The 20,134-nt window shown below is 37.8% G+C and overlaps 1 protein-coding gene across 2 annotated transcripts in view; it reads left to right on the top strand.

Moving 5' to 3' along the window:
- The window catches only part of CRPPA (CDP-L-ribitol pyrophosphorylase A), a 352,865-nt gene that overhangs the window by 315,794 nt on the left and 16,937 nt on the right, over positions 1 to 20,134 (top strand). Inside the window, exons 11-12 of one of the 2 annotated variants that reach the window (XM_049714562.1) lie at positions 8,725 to 8,850; positions 10,866 to 10,994. The gene's annotated coding sequence lies outside the window, so the exon portion shown is untranslated. Of the gene's footprint in view, positions 1 to 8,706; positions 8,851 to 10,865; positions 10,995 to 20,134 lie in introns of both variants that reach the window. The other variant, XM_004263477.3, reaches the window with a different exon arrangement.

Below are 20,134 nucleotides of genomic sequence, written 5' to 3'. Positions count from 1 at the left end.
AAGAGTTGTTCTAAAACAATTGCATTGTAAGCTTATGTTTTGTATGCACATACAAGAAGAACTTGTAGAGATTAGGTATTACTGATTTAGCCAGGTTTATCTCAAATTGGGAAAAATAGAGAAAATATGTTGTACATATTTATACATAATAAATACATAGTCATAATTATACACAATTAACAATACTCATTGGCAATGCAGATTCAACACAATTTTTGTGATCGTACAACTTTAATATTGGTGACTTCACTAGCCTGTGATGTGAAAATGATTTTACATGCTTTTTTTCTAAACCCAAATTAAAACATGAACTCTTATGGTTTCTGTCAGAAACTAACCTGAATCACAGTATCCTCCCCAGCAATTTCATGCATGCTGTAGACTAAGTACCTTAGTTTCTTTTACCCTTTATTTTTCATCTTGTCACCACGCTATTATTACCTTCATGAGAAAACCACTTTCCTGGGCACGGCCGTCTGCAGTCTGAAGCATTCCTGTGTGTCCCACAGCAGCCCCCTAGGAGGGACTGTACTGGCGTTCAGAGTATTGGTCTTAAATGCTCTTCCAGCTCACTCAGAGAGCTTGATCACAGATGCATGCAGTTCCAGGAGGTAGAGGCTGGACTCTCCCTGAAACTGCGATCATGTTTTTGTTGCTACAGGGACATGTACCACTAAAGAGAAGCAGAGAGAGGGAGGCCTGTCTCCGCTTGGCTCCCTACCAGAAGTACTGTAGATTCCTGGGTGTTTGGACCCAACTACTCCTGGACCATACGGCAAGCAGTGTCTACTCTCTAGTATATCCCCATCCAAAGGACTTAGCTTATTCCTTGTATTACAATTAGACACTCCCCAGAATGGGTGATAGCGCTGTCATCCATTCTCTTCAAGAGAAATGCTTGTGTTTAACTTGCTGTTAAACACAGAATAGTGTGAATATTGATACATTTCCCAAGGTCTGAATTTTTTAGTCTCATCCATGGTCCACTTGTAACACTGTCAAAAAGATTTTTTTTCCTCGAAAATAATTCATATCTATCTGGGAGAAATATATATTTTTAAATTAATTTATTTTTATTAATTTATTTTTTGGCTGCATTGGGTCTTCGTTGCTGCACGTGGGCTTTCTCTAGTTGCGGCGAGCAGGGGCTACTCTTCGTTGTGGTGCACGGGCTTCTCATTGCAGTGGCTTCTCTTGTTGCGGAGTGCAGGCTCTAGATGCGCAGGCCGCAGTAGTTGTGGCTCGTGGGCTCTAGAGCGCAGGCTCAGTAGTTGTGGCTCACGGGCTTAGTTGCTCCGCGGCATGTGGAATCTTCCCAGACCAGGGATCGAACCTGTGTCCCCTGCATTGGCAGGCGGATTTTTAACCACTGTGTCACCAGGGGACGCCCCCGGGAGAAATATGTTAAGAGCCTTGAATAAATTAAAGAAGACAATTATACAAAGTAACACAGGAGTGGACAAAGTATGTAAAAGACTGCTTTTTTCCTTTGTGATCTTTATTGTGGTAAAAGAGTATTTTGGAGACCACCTAGTTATTCAGTAGTAATTACTATTAAGTGTGTTTTACTCTTTGCCATATAAATTTTGCATATCTCATGTAACTTTCTTGAGAACACAGTTCCATACTTTATAAAAGAGCCTGAGGCTCCTAGAGGCCAAGTGAAGATCCTACGATCACATAGCTTGTAAGTGGCACAGGCAGGACCACAATCCTGTAGTTTTTAATTCCCCCCTACACGGCTTTTCATCAATAGGATCTAAATGTTATCTAAATTACAATAAAAAAATGACTAATAATAGATACGTTGATAAAAATTTTAGAATCTATTTATTCAGTTGTGTATTTTTGTTTTGATTCTCATTCTTCTATGGGCTTCAGGCCAACTGTCAGAGTTAGTCATTAGCAGTAGATGTGTATCTCCTGGTATTAACATGAGAACTATATAGCAGACCACATCCTGGTCCCTAATTATTAAACATCTCTTATGTTCAGGATCTCTGGGTCCTATGGAAATTCTACAGGGAGATCAAGGCACATTCTACAAAGAGATAAGGCAGGATGCCTATTCTCTTTGACACTTTTTCTGGAAAGGTGAGAAACAAATGAAAATCATGGCAATGGAAAGTGATATGGTAAAAGTGAAATTAGTGGTATCATTATCTTTCTTTGGTATTCACATAGCATGTTCATTACCAATTATATTTTATATTGAAATGTTTTCTTTATACACCTCTGTTCACTTTTAAGATGAAATCTTCTTGAGTCTAAGTGTTAAATTTTAGTCCTCTCGTTAACTCCAGCTTATATTAAATATAATGGTAATCTGCTAAGGTCCCTTTCAGGTATAAAATTTAATTTCTGTCTAGCAGCAGTATCAACAATCCTTTAGTTAAGCCTTTATCTGTTGGGATATAAATTGTCAAGTTTAGTTTACAGCCTGGCTGAGCAAGAGAGAATATATAAATCAAATGATATCTAAGAATCCATTGAAGCCTATGTAATATGTTAGAATCTCAATTTATTAATTCATGTCAAAAAATATCTATTTTTTAAAAAATCAACTCATCCCTGATTTCAGGCCCCAGTCCTGTGTGGTTGGAATAAAAGTCAACCTCTGGCATTATTCAGGTTCCTCTTGCATCAGGGGTGTACAAAGAACCTGGGTCTCAAGAAGCACCAGAGCGTCAGAACTGCCCCTCTGATCCTCAGCCATCAGTCCCCACTGTCCCTAAAAGGCCAGCAATCAAGACTAGCAAAATGACCCAGGTCCCTGTATCCTTTCTTTAAATGTTGATTTGATATGGGAATATAGTAGTTCATTCCTATTTTATTTTGTTTTTACATATATATACATTCTTTTCAAAGTATTCTTTTCCATTATGGTTTACTATAGGATATTGAATATAGTTCCCTGTGCTATAGAGTAGGACCTTGTTTTATCCGTTCTATCAATACATACAGTAGCTTACATCTGCTAACTCCGGCCTCCCACTCCATCCCTCCCCCAGTACCCTCCCCCTTGGCAAACACAAGTCTGTTCTCTATGTCTGTGACTTTGTTTCTATCTTGTAGATAGGTTCATTTGTGTCATACTTTAGATTCTACATATAAGTGATATCATATGGTGTTTGTCTTTCTCTTTCTGACTTCACTTAGTATGATAATTTCTAATTGCATCTATGTTGCTGCAAATGGCATTATTTTGTTCTTTTTTATGGCTGAGTAAAATTCCATTGTATATATGTACCACATTTTCTTTATCCATTCATATGTTGATGGACATTTAGATTGTTTCCATGTCTTGGCTATTGTGAATAGGGGTTCTATGAACATTGGGGTGCATATATCTTTTCGAATTACAGTTTTGTCTGGGTATATGCCCAGGAGTGGGATTGCTGGATCATATGGTAATTCTATTTTTAGTTTTCTGAGGAACTTCAGTACTGTTTTCCATAGTGACTGCATCAACTTACATTCCCACCCGCAGTGTAGGAGGGTTCCCTTCTTTCTACACCCTCTCCAGCATTTGTCATTTGTAGATTTTTAATGTTGGCCATTCTGACCAGTGTGTGATAGTACCTCATTGTAGTTTTGATTTGCGTTTCTCTAATGGTTAGTGATGTTGAGCATCCTTTCATGTGTTTGTTGGCAATCTGTATATCTTCTTTGGAGAAATGTCTATTTAGGTCTTCTGCCCATTTTTGTATTGGATTGTTTGTTTTTTTGATATTGAGCTGCATAAGCTGCTTGTACATTTTGGAGATTAATCCTTTGTCAGTTGTTTCGTTTGCAAATATTTTCTCCCATTCTGAGGGTTGTCTTTTTGTCTTGTTTATGGTTTCCTTTGCTGTGCAAGAGTTTTTAACTTAAAAACTCTTAAAAACATTTACTTATTTTTGTTTTTACTTCCATTTCTTTAGGAGGTGGGTCAAAAAGGATCTTGCTGTGATTTATGTCATAGAGTGTTCTGCCTATGTTTTCCTCTAAGAGTTTTATAGTGTCTGACTTTACATTTAGGTCTTTATTCCATTTTGAGTTAATTTTGTGTATGGTGTTACAGAGTGTTCTAATTTCATTCTTTTACATGTAGCTGTACAGTTTTCTCAGAACCACTTATTGAAGAGGCTGTCTTTTCTCCATTGTATATTCTTGCCTCCTTTATCAAAAAAATAAGGTGACTGGGTGGAAGGGAGGGAGACGCAAGAGGGAAGAGATATGGGGATATATATATATATATCTGATTCACTTTGTTATAAAGCAGAAACTAAGACACCATTGTAAAGCAATTAGACTCCAATAAGGTGTTAAAAAAATAAAAAATAAGGTGACCATATGTGCGTGGGTTTATTTCTGGGCTTTCTATCCTGTTCCATTGATCTGTATTTCTGTTTTTGTGCCAGTACCATACTGTCTCGATTACTGTAACTTTGTAGTATAGTCTGAAGTCAGGGAGCCTGATTCCTCCAACTCCGTTTTTCTTTCTCAAGATTGCTATGGCTATTCAGGATCTTTTGTGTTTCCATACAAATTGTGAAATTTTTTGTTCTAGTTCTGTGAAAAATGCCATTGGTAGTTTGATAGGGATTGCATTGAATCTGTAGATTGCTTTGGGTAGTAGAGTCATTTTCACAATGTTGATTCTTCCAATCCAAGAACATGCTATATCTCTCCATCTGTTGGTATCATCTTTAATTTCTTTCATCAGTGTCTTATAGTTTTCTGCATACAGGTCTTTTGTCTACTTAGGTAGGTATATTACTAGGTACTTAATTCTTTTTGTTGCAGTGGTAAATGGGAGTGTTTCATTAATTATTCTTTCAGATTTTTCATCATTAGTGTATAGGAATGCAAGAGATTTTTGTGCATTAATTTTGTATCCTGCTACTTTACCAAAGTCATTGATTAGCTCCAGTAGTTTTCTGGTAGCATCTTTAGGATTCTCTATGTATAGTATCATGCCATCTGCAAACAGTGACAGTTGTACTTCTTTTCTCATTTGGATTCCTTTTATTTCTTTTTCTTCTCTGATTGCTGTGGCTAAAACTTCCAAAACTATGTTGAATAATAGTGGTGAGAGTGGGCAACCTTGTCTTGTTCCTGATCTTAGTGGAAATGGTTTCAGTTTTTCACCATTGAGGAGGATGTTGGCTGTGGGTTTGTCATATATGGCCTTTATTATGTTGAGGTAAGTTCCCTCTATGCCTACTTTCTGCAGGGTTTTTATCATAAATGGGTGTTGAATTTTGTCAAAAGCTTTTTCTGCATATATTGAGATGATCATGTGGTTTTTCTCCTTCAGTTTGTTAATATGGTATATCACATTGATTGATTTATGTATTTTGAAGAACCCTCGCATTCGTGGGACAAACCCCACTTGATCTTGGTATATGATCCTTTTCATGTGCTGTTGGATTTTGTTTGCTAGTATTTTGTTGAGGACTTTTGCATCTATGTTCATCAGTGATATTGGCCTGTAGTTTTCTTTTTTTGTGACTTCTTTGTCTGGTTTTGGTAACAGGGTGATGGTGGCCTCATAGAATGAGTTTGGGAGTGTTCCTCCCTCTGCTATATTTTGGAAGAGTTTGAGAAGGGTAGGAGTTAGCTCTTCTCTAAACGTTTGATAGAATTCGCCTGTGAAGCCATGTGTCCTGGGCTTTTGTTTGTTGGAAGATTTTAAATCACAGTTTCAATTTCAGTGCTTGTGATTGGTCTGTTTATATTTTCTATTTCTTCCTGTTTCAGTCTGGAAGTTGTGCTTTTCTAAGATTTTGCCTCTTTCTTCCAGGCTGTCCATTTTATTGGCATATAGTTGCTTGTTGTAATCTCTCATTATCCTTTGTATTTCTGCAGTGTCAGTTGCTACTTCTCCTCTTTCATTTCTAATTCTATTGATTTGAGTCTTCTCCCTGTTTTTCTTCATGAGTCTGGCTAATGGTTTATTAATTTTGTTTATCTTCTCAAAGAACCAGCTTTTAGTTTTAGTGATCTTTGCTGTCGTTTCCTTCATTTCTTTCTGATCTGATCTTTATGATTTCTTTCCTTCTGCTATCTTTGGGTTCTTTTTGCTCTTTTGTTTCTAACTGCTTTAGGTGTAAGGTTAGGTTTTTTATTTGAGATGTTTCTTGTTTCTTGAGGTAGGATTGTACTGCTATAAACTTCCCTCTTAGAACTGCTTTTGCTGTATCCCATAGGTTTGGAGTCGTCCTGTTTTCATTATCATTTGTTTTAGGTATTTTTTGATTTCCTCAGTGACATCTTGGTTATTTAGTTGCATATTGTTTAGCCTCCATGTGTTTGTATTTTTTACAGTTTTTTTTTCCTGTAATTGATATCTAGTCTCATAGCGTAGTGGTCGGAAAAGATACTTGATACGATTTCAATTTTCTTAAATTTACCAAGGCTTCATTTGTGACCCAAGATATCTATACAAATATATATCTAGCCCAGTGAATTTTCCATGAGCACTTGAGAAGAAAGTGTATTCTGTTTTTCGATGGAATGTCCTATAAATATCAATTAAGTCCATCTTGTTTAATGTATCGTTTAAAGCTTGTGTTTCCTTATTTATTTTCATTTTGGTTGAATTGTCCATTGATGAAAGTGAGATGTTAAAAGTCCCCTACTATTATTATGTTACTTTCAATTTCCTCTTTATGGCTGTTAGCATTTGCCGTATGTATTGAGGTGCTCGTATGTTGGGTGCATAAATATTTACAATTGTTATATCTTCTTCTTGGATTGATCCCTTGATTATCATGTAGTGTCCTTCTTTGTCTCTTGTAATAGTCTTTATTTTAAAGTCTATTTTGTCTGATATGAGAATTGCTACTCAGCTTTCTTTTGATTTCCATTTGCATGGAATATTTTTTTCCATCCCTTCACTTTCAGTCTGTATATGTCCCTGGGTCTGAACTCAGTCTCTTGTAGACAGCCTATATATGGGTCTTGTTTTTGTATACTTTCAGCCAGTCTATGTCTTTTGGTTGGAGCATTTTATCCATTTACCTTTAAGGTAGTTATCGATATGTATTTTCCTATTCCCATTTTCTTAATTGTTTTGGGTTTGTTATTGTAGGTCTTTTCCTTCTCTTGTGTATCCTGCCTAGAGAAGTCCTTTAGCATTTGTTGTAAAGCTGGTTTGGTGGTGCTGAATTCTCTTAGCTTTTGCTTGTCTGTAAAGGTTTTAACTTCTCCGTCGAATCTGAATGAGATCCTTGCTGGGTAGAGTAATCTTGCTTGTAGGTTTTTCCCTTTCATCACTTTAAAGATGTCCTGCCACTCCCTTCTGGCTTGCAGTTTCTGCTGAAAGATCAGCTGTTAACCTTATGGGGATTCCCTTGTATGTTATTTGCTGCTTTTCTCTTGCTGCTTTTAATATTTTTTCTTTGTATTTAATTTTTGATAGTGTGATTAATATGTGTTTTGGCATGTTTCTCCTTGGATTTATCTTGTATGAGACTCTCTGCACTTCCTGAACTTGATTGACCATTTCCTTTTCCATATGAGGGAAATTTTCAAGTATAATCTCTTCAAATATTTTCTCAGTCCGTTTTTTTTCTCTTCTTCTCGGACCCCTATAAATTTGAATGTTGGTGTGTTTATTGTTGTCCCAGAGGTCTCTGAGACTGTCCTCAATTCTTTTAATTCTTTTTTCTTTATTCTGCTCTGTGGTAGTTATTTCCACTATTTTATCTTCCAGGTCACTTATCTGTTCTTCTGCCTCAGTTATTCTGCTATTGATTCCTTCTAGAGAGTTTTTAATTTCATTTATTGTGGTGTTTATCATTGTTTATTTGCTCTTTAGTTCTTCTAGGTCCCTGTTAAAACGTTTCTTGCATTTTGTCTATTCTATTTCCAAGATTTTGGATCATCTTTACTATCATTACTCTGAATTCTTTTTCAGGTAGACTGCCTATTTCCTCTTCATTTGTTTGGTCTGGTGGGTTTTTACCTTGCTCCTTCATCTGCTGTGTATTTCTCTGTCTTCTCATTTTGCTTAACTTACTGTGTTTGGGGTCTCCTTTTCGCAGGCTGCGGATTCATAGTTCCTGTTGTGTTTGGTGTCTGCCCCCACTGGGTACGCTTCCTGTTGGAGGGGACTGGTGCCTGTGTTCTGGTGGATGAGGCTGGATCTTGTCCTTCTGGTGGGCAGGGTCGCGTCCGGTGGTGTGTTTTGTGGTGTCTTTGAACTTAGTATGAGGTTAGGCAGCCTCTCTGCTAATGGGTGGGTTTGTGTTCCTCTCTTGCTTGTTGTTTGGTGTGGGGTGTCCAGCACTGGAGCTTCTGGTCATTGAGTGGAGCTGGGTCTTAGCGTTGAGATGGAGATCTCTGGGAGAGCTCTTGCTGGTTGATATTACGTGGGGCCAGGAGGATTCTGGTGGACCAATGTCCTGAACTCGGCTCGCCCACCCCCGATGCTCAGGCCTGACACCCGGCCGGAGCACCAAGACCCTGTCAGCCACACGGCAGTGAATGTGGCAGTCTCCATTATGAAGTCAGATTATGAGGGTCTACAATTGCTGTTCAGCTAGAACAGGCTGATTTGGTTGCAATTTGTCTACGAGGCTGTCTCTAGCAGCTGGTGGCTAAAAGAGTAGGTCTCTGCATGTGCTGCCAGAATCTTAAACGTTTATATAGAGGTCTTCACTGGGTTCAGTCATGGATTCGGTACAGAGAGTCTGAAGAACACCTTACTCTCTCAAGGTTGTGTGTTTGAAACAGCTCCTAAGCCTGAGGGTCTGCAAGCTGCAGGAAGACGAGACCGCCCGGGGCAGCCTGCAAGCCGTGATTCTTGCCACGAACCCTGCTGCTGCTGTTGTGGAATCCGGCTTCCCCCACCGTCCTGCAGTGAGTTTTCAGTGAAGCTTTCTCTCTGTGCTGATGAGATTCATGCTACCTGAGTTGCCCAAAGCCATAGAGCGCATAAATGTTGGGGCGGGGGTACAAACCCAGCAAATCTGGCTCCAAGGTCTGTGTTGTCACCCAGCGAGAGTGGGGAGGCCACGCACCTAAACGTCTCACCCCTGCGAGCCACCCCCTCAAACCCACACCGCCGCAGGATAAGTCACCCGTGCCAGCACTCCTGCGCAGCCGCACAAAACCTAAACAACATTTTTACACTTGGATATCTTACTATTTCTATTTAGTTAAACTTAATCAAAAACTGAGGTTATACTTTCTCCCCTAGTTTGACTTGTTCTCCAAGTTCATGTTACCAGGGCTTGCTGCTCTTCCTCTTTTAGAGTTTTGGACCCTTTTTCTTAACCTTGTTCCCTATGCAACTGCCTATCTTTGAACTATCCATCACATCGAGACTTCCTTATTTCTCCTGCCATCACTTTAGTTTATGACCTCATCCGTATACGCCAGTCACGCCTCATATGCCACATATGCCAGCAAACCACTTACCATTTCCTGACCCTGCTGTGCTCTTTTGCCTTATGCCTGTGAACATGCCGTTGCTGCCTGATGTGCTCTATTATTATATTTTTACACACATTTATTTCTTCTTCATCTATGCTTATGTCATACTTTCACGCTATTATAGAACTTACAGTGCCTTACCACTAGGCACGTTAAGAGTCGATAGCATGTTTTACACATCTCTATTTCCTTTGAATCTAGACTATTAAATGTTGGTAACAGGTGTCAAAGAATTTAGGCAAGCTTAACACTGAACGGGCCTCCCAAATCTTCTTTTCCTTCATAAGCCGCATAAATCATGTTCTCATTCTGCATTCCTGACCCACACTCTTCAGTAACTCCGTACCTACTTCTCCCGCAAGTAAATCCACCATTTGTCTGTGGTTATGGCCCATCATGTTAGTCCAGCCCACTATTTGCAGTCAGGTTCTACTCTAGTTTACCTTTGACTTCAGTGTTTTCCTAAGGTATACAAAGAATTCAAACAAGCTCTTGAAATCTTTTTCACTTATCTGCTGCTTTAATGGAAGCTAAGCTCCACCTGGTGGTAGAATTTGCTTCTCTTGTTTAGACTTGAGCACATGCAGTGAGATCAATTCAGCTGGGAAACAAATTTGTACACATCTCTCTATATGCAAACATGTATATATATGTATTACATATGTGTGTGAGTGTGTGTTTTGCAGGCTTTCCTCTGTCACAAAAGTAGTGAAATATGCTTGTTAATTTATTTTACCGACTTTGACGTTTAAAACATGGCATTCAGCATTTGATTATTATAAACGTCTCGTGCTATTCAGGCTCTCAGCAATGACCAGAATGATCTTAGTGTGATAATCAGAAACCAAATATTTCCTACCACCCGTGTCCCACATCAAAATTGGTTTTCGAAAGGACTTAATTTATGCTTTGGTACTAAAGGAAGTTTATTTAAAGGCCTTTATGATTCATATAAAATTATAAAAATAAAATGGAAAAATGTTTGAAAATATTAACTCAAGTCATATTTTAAAGCAGGATAGTCCAACCCTGTACTCAGTACACGAGTAAGTTCTTTCCCTCTCGCAAGCAAGCGAGCGCAGTATTATGTTTAGCCTTTATGGTGAGCGACATTTTGTAGCATATAGCTTTATGAAGACTAGAAAATTAGCCAGAGTTTACACACTGGGAGCTCTGCAGCTGGATTTAACCCACAGATATGTTTTTTCATGTTTCTACTAAAATATGAAACAATTGCCTCTGTTTGAAAATTGGAAAATTTCATTATAAAAATGCAGCTAGCTAGCAACGAGGGGTCTTTTTCTCGCAAATCAAGTGATCTCAACCTGAGGAGTAAGTACCCTTTTTAGATGGGATGCACACTCTAACTTTCCATAAGCCCCACTACTCCTTAACATATCACACTCTGCCTCCTTTTCTTTATTGCCTGGCTTCTGTAGGCACGGACATTTAGGACCACTGGCATTCATCTGTGATGCCTGAGAAATTCATATTCTGGTCAAAGGAGAAAATGAAGAAAGATGCGTCAATAAGCATCAGAAAAGTGAAAGAAACAACCCAAACAAAAGGTATAAAATTCCTTTCTCTGTAATTTTGCACAACGCCCCACTGGTGGCATAGGTGTACTTCCAATAGTATCATATTTAAGGGAAAGGACTATCTTTCCTAACTGCTGGCTGACAAATTTTAGAGGTTTCATTTTCCTTCAAATACCAACTCCTGGACTGAGAAATATCTGAAGTTATTTATTTTCACTTTGAGAGTATTTTAGTTGTTAGGCTAAAATCTAGGCACCGACATAAATGTGTTTGCCTTCTCCACCCAATCAGACCACCTCCTGAGCAGTGACTATTACTACTAAGCCAGTGTTGCCCAGCCTTCCTAACCCGGTCCACATCTAATGAACTTATATATTTCGTGCTCCAACACGTTTTTGATTTGCATTTTGTATCTCCCTTTAAAGGGGTGCCTCTTCTATGGTTAATTAGTGACCATGTTTTGACTATCCCCACCAGCTGTAGTTGGGCAGAATAATGGCCCCCCAAAGATGTTCATATCCTAATCTCCATAACCTGTAAACATTACATTACATGGCAGAGGGGGATTAGGATTGAAGATGAAACTAAGACTGCTTATCAACTGACCTTAAATAGATTACCCTGGATTAAATGGGTGGGTCCAATAGTGACAGTGGTCCTTAAAAGTGGAGACAGAGGCCAGGAGGAGCCTTGGAGGTGTGACTATGGAAGAGTGATCAGAGTAATGCAACATTGCTGGCTTTGAACAGAAGAAGGGGCCACAAACCAAGGCATGTGGGTATCCTTTAGAAGCTGGAAAAGACAAGGAAACAGATCTGCCTCTAGAAATGCAGCCCTGCTGACACCTTGATTTTAGACCAGGGAGCTCTGTGTTAGAATTCCATCCTATAAAACTGCAAGATAATAAGTTTGTGTTGTTTTAAGCCACCAAGTGTGTGGTAATTTATTACAACAACAATGAAAAACTAGTATACTGGCAAAGAAGTTTCCTTTGAAGTTTGTTCTCTGACATTTTTGTTATGAAAAAGCATATGTTTTCAAGATAAAAATTGTACTAAAACATAATTTTTGGAACAATGCAAGTTTCTTCCTGCTTTCTTCTCCTTTTCTTTCCCCTGTCTTGAGACTCATTGTTTTAACCCACTCCTACCCCTCCATAGCAGAGAGAGAAGGTCATGGTTGAAGAACTGTGCTCCTACAGTGTGGAGTTCCAAATAGGAAACCTATGGTTGAAAGAGCTAACAAAAGGGAGAAGGCAGCAAAATACAAACAAAAAACCTTACTTTTATTTTTCCCAAGATTCCTATAATCTCTGCCCCATAGAAGATTTTTTTCTTTTTCCTGTTGCTTTTGGACCACAAAACTGCTGAACTATTTTGCAGCCCACTGAGAGTGATGCTGCATAAACTTCTCCATGAGATTATGGCAAGTAAGAACCTGTTGTGGTCTGTAGGGTATCATCGACAGGCACTTATACATACACTTAACTAGAATTCTTAATACATTATAAAGTATCAACCTGAAAATAAAGTATCTACTGAAAACGTTTTCACATTAAGTTTATAAATTTTCATGATGCTATTTTCTGGAAGTTTAACAAACTCTCATTAGTTAGAGTCAGACTAATTTCACTCATCATCTTGGTATTCATGTCATTAAACATAACACATTATATATAGTAGCTGCTCAATATATGGGTGAGTGAATAAATCCAGCTTTTCAATTTATTGGCACTTTCTCTGGTTTAACCAAAAGTAGGATATAAAGCTGTGGTTTCCTCGTCTCAGTTTTGCTCTGGGATTCTCAGAGTATAATTTCTCCAAGCTCAAGGTGGTCCTAGAATTTAAAGACAGATATTTTTCAATATGGCTTCTAAATGTTAGACAACTGTGTAATTTAGTGCTTATTCAAAGAAACCAAATACCTTTCCCAGAAGGGAAATTGAATCAGGAGATGTCACGTTGCCCTTCAAAAGGCAATTTCTAAGGGACTTAAAAGGGTTGAATTTTAGAGCCTACCTTCCTCCACCCCTTTATAAGGACCTGTGAAGTTTTTTTAGTTCCTGATGCTGATTCTTACACTTTCATATTTATACTGAAAATCATGTGGAGATATTGTTAATTATGTTGCGTATCATGCAGCATCCCTAGACATTCAGATTGGGTAGGCCTTGGGTTGCGTCGTGGAAATTGTGTTTTGTAAAAATTGTACACATGTGCTGCAGGTGACATTGAAGGCCAGGCTGTGAGAAATGTTGCCTTAGGTTGCTTGATGTGCCTATATTGTTGTTCACTTGTACAGACATCATTGTTTGTACATCACCATTACTCTAATCTACAGAGAAATCCACTGCTCTCCAGTTGTCCATATCCCCATACCTCTCCTCTGCCTCCCACCTGCCCCCTCACCCAATTGTGTATTGATTTTACAAAGCCATGCTTCCCCCCACCCCAAGACCTAAGGTGGTAGATACGATTAAAATTATTATAGTAGAAAAAGTCCTGTAATTCTCCTCTGGGGTAGGTGGCGCTTTGCTTCTGAAAAGGGCTGCACTTCCTTTTCTGTGGGTTAATGGATCTGCACTAGATAAGTATGTGTCTTGCATGTTCCTGTCTCTTTCTTTAAATATGTCTCTTCCATCCTACATCGATAGTGCCCTGTCTCCAAGGTTTCCCTCACCATGACACAGTATAAGGCCTGTCCTAAGTCTCATTGATCTCCACACCTTTCCTCACTCCTTCTTACCACCAAAACACCTCTATCAGCAGCAGATAATCAGAAAGGCAAGTTAATCTGTCAAATGGTATAAATGAGAATTTGTAAGTATTGGTGAACCCAAGCATTAAACCTGGGGCTTCATCAGTAGTGAGCATGGCTTAAGCATCTACTGAGTTGTACGTTCTGTGCTAGCGCAAAGGAGCAAAGGGCAGGAGGATTTTCTGCTCAAGGGGCGTTAACGCAATGGTGGGAATTTCAGTATGAAGCCTTCTAAATCGGGGAGATGAATTTGAGGGTATGTAAGGTAGGTATACCTTGTGCCTTTACTGAGACTAAGTGTTCAGATGTTTTTGCTTCACCCTTTGGGCAGTAAGACCCTTGATGTCTTTTAGGCTTCACACAGGGCTCCTCTACTACTGTAGACTGGCAAAAAATAATCAGTTGCACTAGTTCTTCCACCTCATAGAAATTGATTAAGTAGTTTCATACAAAGTGAAAGGATCATTTTTTTTTGATTAAAATTAACAAACATTGGGCATATTTGTCTCCATAAACTCTTTGTTATTTGGTACAACACTCAGTTTTGTATATGATGGGCAATGGTAGGTAGGTAGGCAATGGCAAATAAAGCAATGTTGTATATTTGTAATTTCATGGATTATTAATAGGGCATTCTTATTTTGTTACCCCCGCCTGAGACAATATATTTTTAAAATAGCTTCTTAATGCTACTGTTTTTCACTTTTTCAGTGGCTACTCTTAGGATGAGATATTTTATAAATTTACTTTAGGGTGGGCAAAATGGAAAAGGGAATAAACTTTTCCCAGTTTCTTCAAGAGGTCCAAAAGTGCATGATACAAAGAATGGAATTTGCTTTGATATAAACATAACTTGCTAACAATAGTTATCCCAAGATAGAAACAGTAGCTTTCTTGAGGGAGTGAAGCTTAGATCAAACATGATCTGGCTGCCTTTGAGGTTCCTGTATCACAGGGACGCTTGACTAAGTAATCTGCAAAGACCCTTCCCTCTGGGGATCAGAATCCTAAAACTCAGAATGCCCTGGTGTGCGTAGGGAGGTTGCTGAACTGTCCCTTTTAAAAAACTGCCCACTAGAGGGAGTGTAACATCATAAATATTTCCTTTCAGTTGTTGCCTTACTTCTGGTAAGCCAGCAAGAAATCAAGATTCAAGTGCAAATACCTAGAATTTATTTCATACTTTTAAAAATGTTTTTCTCATTAAAATCTTATGGAATATTTTGATAAGCGAAGAAAATTTTCTTCTAAAAAATTAGTGTAGCATATGGTATGTAACATTAATATTATTTGTATATGTAAAGAACTCAGAATTTTAAATGACTGGTGGAAATAGAATCCAGATCACTTATTCGTGGTTATCAGTGTAAAACATCTTGGTTCTACATGGAGTATGTTTCACCCAATTTTTTTAGGTCTGTTGTTACTATTGTTTTATTTGCTGTGGATATAATTCCATAATTTCCCTGTATGTTATAGCTTTCCCAGACATTTAAGATAAACTATTCCACTGGACAACTGGTTTGATTACATAGTATCAAAATCAAATGTTTCATTCATAAATTTTTAAAAGAACCTGCCAGTCTGTCTTAGGAAAATTAAAAATGGGTATTTTTCAGAGATAAAAGCACATTCATTCTCTTTCTATTGTGGGTGGTTCTGCATTTAACTCTATTTTTTCCATTAAAATTTTCTTATTTTTTTCCCATAATTTTGACATTAAGTCTCCAAGTTCTGTTTTGGATTGGACTTTTTATATTTGAATATTTGGAGAAAAAAGTTTTAAAAGATTACAATTTATTTTGAAGCTCTGACCATTAAAACATCAAAAGTTCAAAAGCAAAATATTTATGAAAAATTGAGGTATTAGCCTTTTATTGGTAAAATGTATTTTAAGCTAGAATTTACATAATCTTCATCAAGCAGAAAGAAGCACATATATATTATTTCAAATATATTTTAACTTCTTAGCATCTTAACTATTTGAAGTACATTTCTAACAGATCTTTTTTTTCCTTACCTTACTGTCAGCATCACTGCCCACAAAATAAACTTCCCTAACTTCTCTAGTTCACTGAAAATTGTTGCTTTTATTTAAATTGAGAATTTTCTTTTTCTTTTCCATTGCAATTTAAACAAACCCCAAAACCTACAGCTTGGCAAGTGATGTGTCAATGTGGAAACAGTAAGTTACTTTGATTGTGCATTGCCTTCTAATAAGTGATTTGGGGTAGGGGTAACTTCTTGTTATGCTCATTGGTTTCTTTCTTCCATCTGCTTCTGCTTGCCTGAATGATGCTGTCACCGGCTCAGCTCCTCCATCACTCCCTATGTGAATAAAACCAGTAATCAACCTTCCTCAAAAGCCAGGCTTATTTGTTATACTTTTGTTTTATCTATATTTAGAAAAATTTAGTATGAAATTAATACATACTTGTAAACAACCAAAAAATATGTAAATACTGATACTGAAGGACAGAAATTAAAAGGTAAATTTTTTTTCCTTTTCAGGTTTCGCTATCCCTCTGGTGCAGTTTGAATCTTTCCAGATACTTTGTAGCACATGCAATCCTGTATGTATGTATGTGTGTGTGTGTGTGTATATATATATATATATATATATATATATACACACACACACACACACACACACACACATTTTTATACATGGATATTTCTTTTGCCTTTTTTTAAACAAAAATGGAATCGTGTGAAAAAATACTCTTCTGTGGACTGCTTTTTTCACTAACAATGTATTTTTAAGATGTTCCTGTTTCAGTACTTACAGAATTACTTCATTTTATTTATAGTTGTATAAAATCCCATAGTTTATTTAGACTCTAGTTTCCTATTGATAGACATTTAAATTGTTTCCCCTATTGCATTATATCAAATAGTGCTGCAGTGCAGGAATTTGAATATCATCTTTGGGATCTTGTGCACTTCCTACGTTTTTGTGGTTAAAACGCAATAGATGCTGAAAGCGTGGCTGGCTAACTATTTACTTTTTATTCATGGCGTATTTCCACAAGGCTTTTAAGATGTCTGTGTTTTATATTACTCTGTGTCTGTGAAAGATATTTACTTTTATCAACAAAACATGTTGGTTGCCAACAATCAGATTTCAAAAGAAAAAATGCTAGTTTCTCTGACTGTATCTTTACTAGAAAGTGAAAGAGAGATCATTTGTCTCTAATTCAGGTGGAAAACTCTTAAGATTGGAGGGAAAAAAATGAATTAGCAGAATCACTGTGACTTTAGATCATGTTGATCAAATGTGAGATTAAGTATTGGATGTTAATATTTTTGTTGTTAATTAATGGCAAGAATTGAATGGTTAGGTAAAAATGACTTGGGCACACACTCTAGAGTACTCTGCAGTAATTAAAAGCAGTAAACTAGATGTACACAAAATAACATGAAGATACTGTAAGAACAGTGGGTTGAATGATTAAAAGTAATAAACAGAATGAATCAAAATTTTTACAAATCAATAACCTTTATAGATTATTAGGTTATAAATCAATGCACTTTATATTAGAACATGCACAAAACATTATTACAGAAGAATTCCTAGGAGTTCAAGGCTGTCAAATATGTTAGCATGGTTCTAGAAGGAAAAGTGAAATGGGATTGGGGAATAGACATAAAAGACAAGCATCAGAAAACAAAACTCAAAGAAAGAATAAGTATTTAGACAGTGCTTTCATGATTTTTCAGACACTGAAGAGCCTTTTTGTAGAAATGAGTGGTTTATTTCCCATGAACATTTCCTAAATTGACTTGTTCTCTGAATGTTGTTTTTCTTTCAAGTTGACAGTTCCTAGAATGGGCAGAAAAAATGCAATACTAATATTCCTCAAATGTAGTGATGGGAATTAGTGGTATCTAGGTACCCCTCTGTGGCTGGGAATGATGGTATATTTTGGAAATAACTATAATTAGGGGTCGCTGTTCAAGGTGGTTAAATTGCTAGGAAGATGAGAGAGATATGATTGTATCAAAGCTTTCTTATAACATGACTCCTAAGTAAGGACACCAAAACAGCCCAGGTAACTATCTGTTTGAACCCTCCATCCAGACTATCTGAGGAGATGTTCCAGGAGCTGGGCCTGAGAGTGGGTAGAACTGCCCAACAGGCCAGGTCCAGAGCCAAAGAAAAGTCAAGACTGCATCCGGAGTGAATTATAAAAACAAAAGGCTAAAACCTACATAGCCCTTGCTGTGTGCCAGGCCGGTTCTAAGCACTTTACACATAATAACCAGTCAGTCGTCACAACAAAGCTGCTGGGGAAGGTGAAATGATCAAGACCACCTGTTCAGTGTGGTAGGTGCCAGTGGGCTTGCAGAAGCGGTGAGGACATGAAGTCCAAAGGTCTGTGGGGAAGGCCTGGCAAGATGGGCATAGAGGGATCAGGAAGAAGGGGCTGGAAAATCCCCAGGGGTGGAGGCCCGGAAGGTTGTATGTATTCTGTGCCCTGGCCTTGCTGGGTGGAAGTAGGAGCTCTGAGGGCTGCCCAGGCCATTCGTATCACACAGGGATTTCAATCCTCTTCATCCCTGGGGCCTCAGAGAAGAGTTCAGAAGAGTAAGGTTGGCAGTGTGGAGACAGCCAAGTCAGGATTCTTGACACGTGATCTTCTTTGTTTTGGTGAGGTTGGCAGCCCTCTCTTTATCTCCTTTCTGGATGATTAAGAACCCCAAACAGCATGAGCCGGATGTTTGAATGTTTTTAAACCTTGTAATTTTGTAAATTGTCTGTTCCTGGCCCCCTTCCCCACACTTTTGCCCCAGCTGATATCATGATGCTTTCGCCTTCAATTTCTTAGTTTCTGTTGACTTTCGAATGAAGAAAGTGTGATCTGAGTTTGTTTTCTCAGCAAGGTGATGGCAAAAGGATATATTATGGTGTTGAGGAATTTTTATTTTCTCTCAGACATCTAGGATGAGTAGTATATTTTAGGCCCTACTCTCCAGGATATCTCTCTTCTGCTGAGATAATAAAATTGATCAGATGTTTTGAGGTTAAGTAAACTGTTGTAATAATCTGGCAGCTGCCTGCTGGTTGTGGTTTTCAAAAGCAATTACTCACTCTGGAGTCAACTTTGAACTCTACATTTTAATTGAAAAGGCTAATTGTAGGCTATTGCTCCTGATTTAGCATTTGATTTGGCAGATTAGGAAGTAAAAGGACATTGGGAAGGGAGGGGAGAGGAAGAGAAAGTAAGTAGAAGTGTTGCCGAGCTCCAATTCCTGTTTATATATGAGTGTTTTCATACACAGCACATTGTATGCTATCTGGAGAAACAGCAGTTGGACTAAAAAGTCTCTGAGGCACCTGTCTGAGGTTAGTCTGCAAAATCCTTATTTTGGGCTTCTTTGCTTCTCTCTCTCTCCCCCTCTCCCTCTCCCTCCCTCCCTCCCTCCCTCCCTCTCCCTTTTTCTCTCCCTCTTCCTCCCTCTCTCTTCCTTCCTCCCCCCACCCCACCCCGGTTAATTTCTTAATTTTATTTCAAATGTGAAATTTCAGGAATAATTTTCAAGAATATTATCAGACCACGCTTATATATCTGATTAGGAGCTTATTTCTCAAATTCTTGGTTATGCTAATAGGTGGAGACTGCTATTTGTTTTCACTAAAACCTAGCTAACAATTTTACTTAAAATCAGCAAGAGATAGAGATTATTGATGTGTGTCCACAAGAACCAATTATTGATGTGTGTCCACAAGAACAAATTACTTCCCTGTGGGAATCGTCATAAATTGGATTACAAGAAAGATACCAAACATCCAAAAAGAAATATAGCTGCACCCAAATTTACATCCAGGACAATTAGTAGCATTATTATTTTAATAATGAAAGTTATTGCTTTTAGAAAGTTGCTTTTAGAAAGTTATTGCTTTAGAAAGTTGCTTTTAGAATTGAGCTGAGAAGTGTGAGAACTTGTATTTCTGCAGTCTTGTCCCCACCTAAAAGCAAATGTAGTACTTTTACATTTACTGGGCACAGATGATACTATGCATTTTATAGAAATACATCCTCTAAACTAAAAAAAAAAATATATATATATATATATGTATATGACTCCTTTGGACTTTATGCTTTTAGATCAATTGGCAAACTGTGCTGGGAATTTCCTGTGAATCTAATAAAATGTTGATAGCCTAAATTAAGGCTGAAATGAAAGGCACGAACATATGAATTGTTTAATTTTATAATATGTTTCAAAATGCTAGTTGCATTTGACTCGAAAATCCACTTTATTTTTAGACTTTTGTGGAATGCAGGTTGGGCTCATTACAGTTCTGTTGATATTTTCATTGACCTCGTAAATATAATTTAATCTCTATGCATCAGCTTTCTGATCTGTAAAAACAAGATAAATATTCTTCCCACACACTTTGCACTCAG

The sequence above is a fragment of the Orcinus orca genome, chromosome 9 (assembly GCF_937001465.1).
Source record: "Orcinus orca chromosome 9, mOrcOrc1.1, whole genome shotgun sequence".
Classification (NCBI taxonomy): Eukaryota; Metazoa; Chordata; class Mammalia; order Artiodactyla; family Delphinidae; genus Orcinus; species Orcinus orca.
Note: the sequence above shows the minus strand (reverse complement) of the source record. Positions and strands in the feature narration are given on the sequence as shown.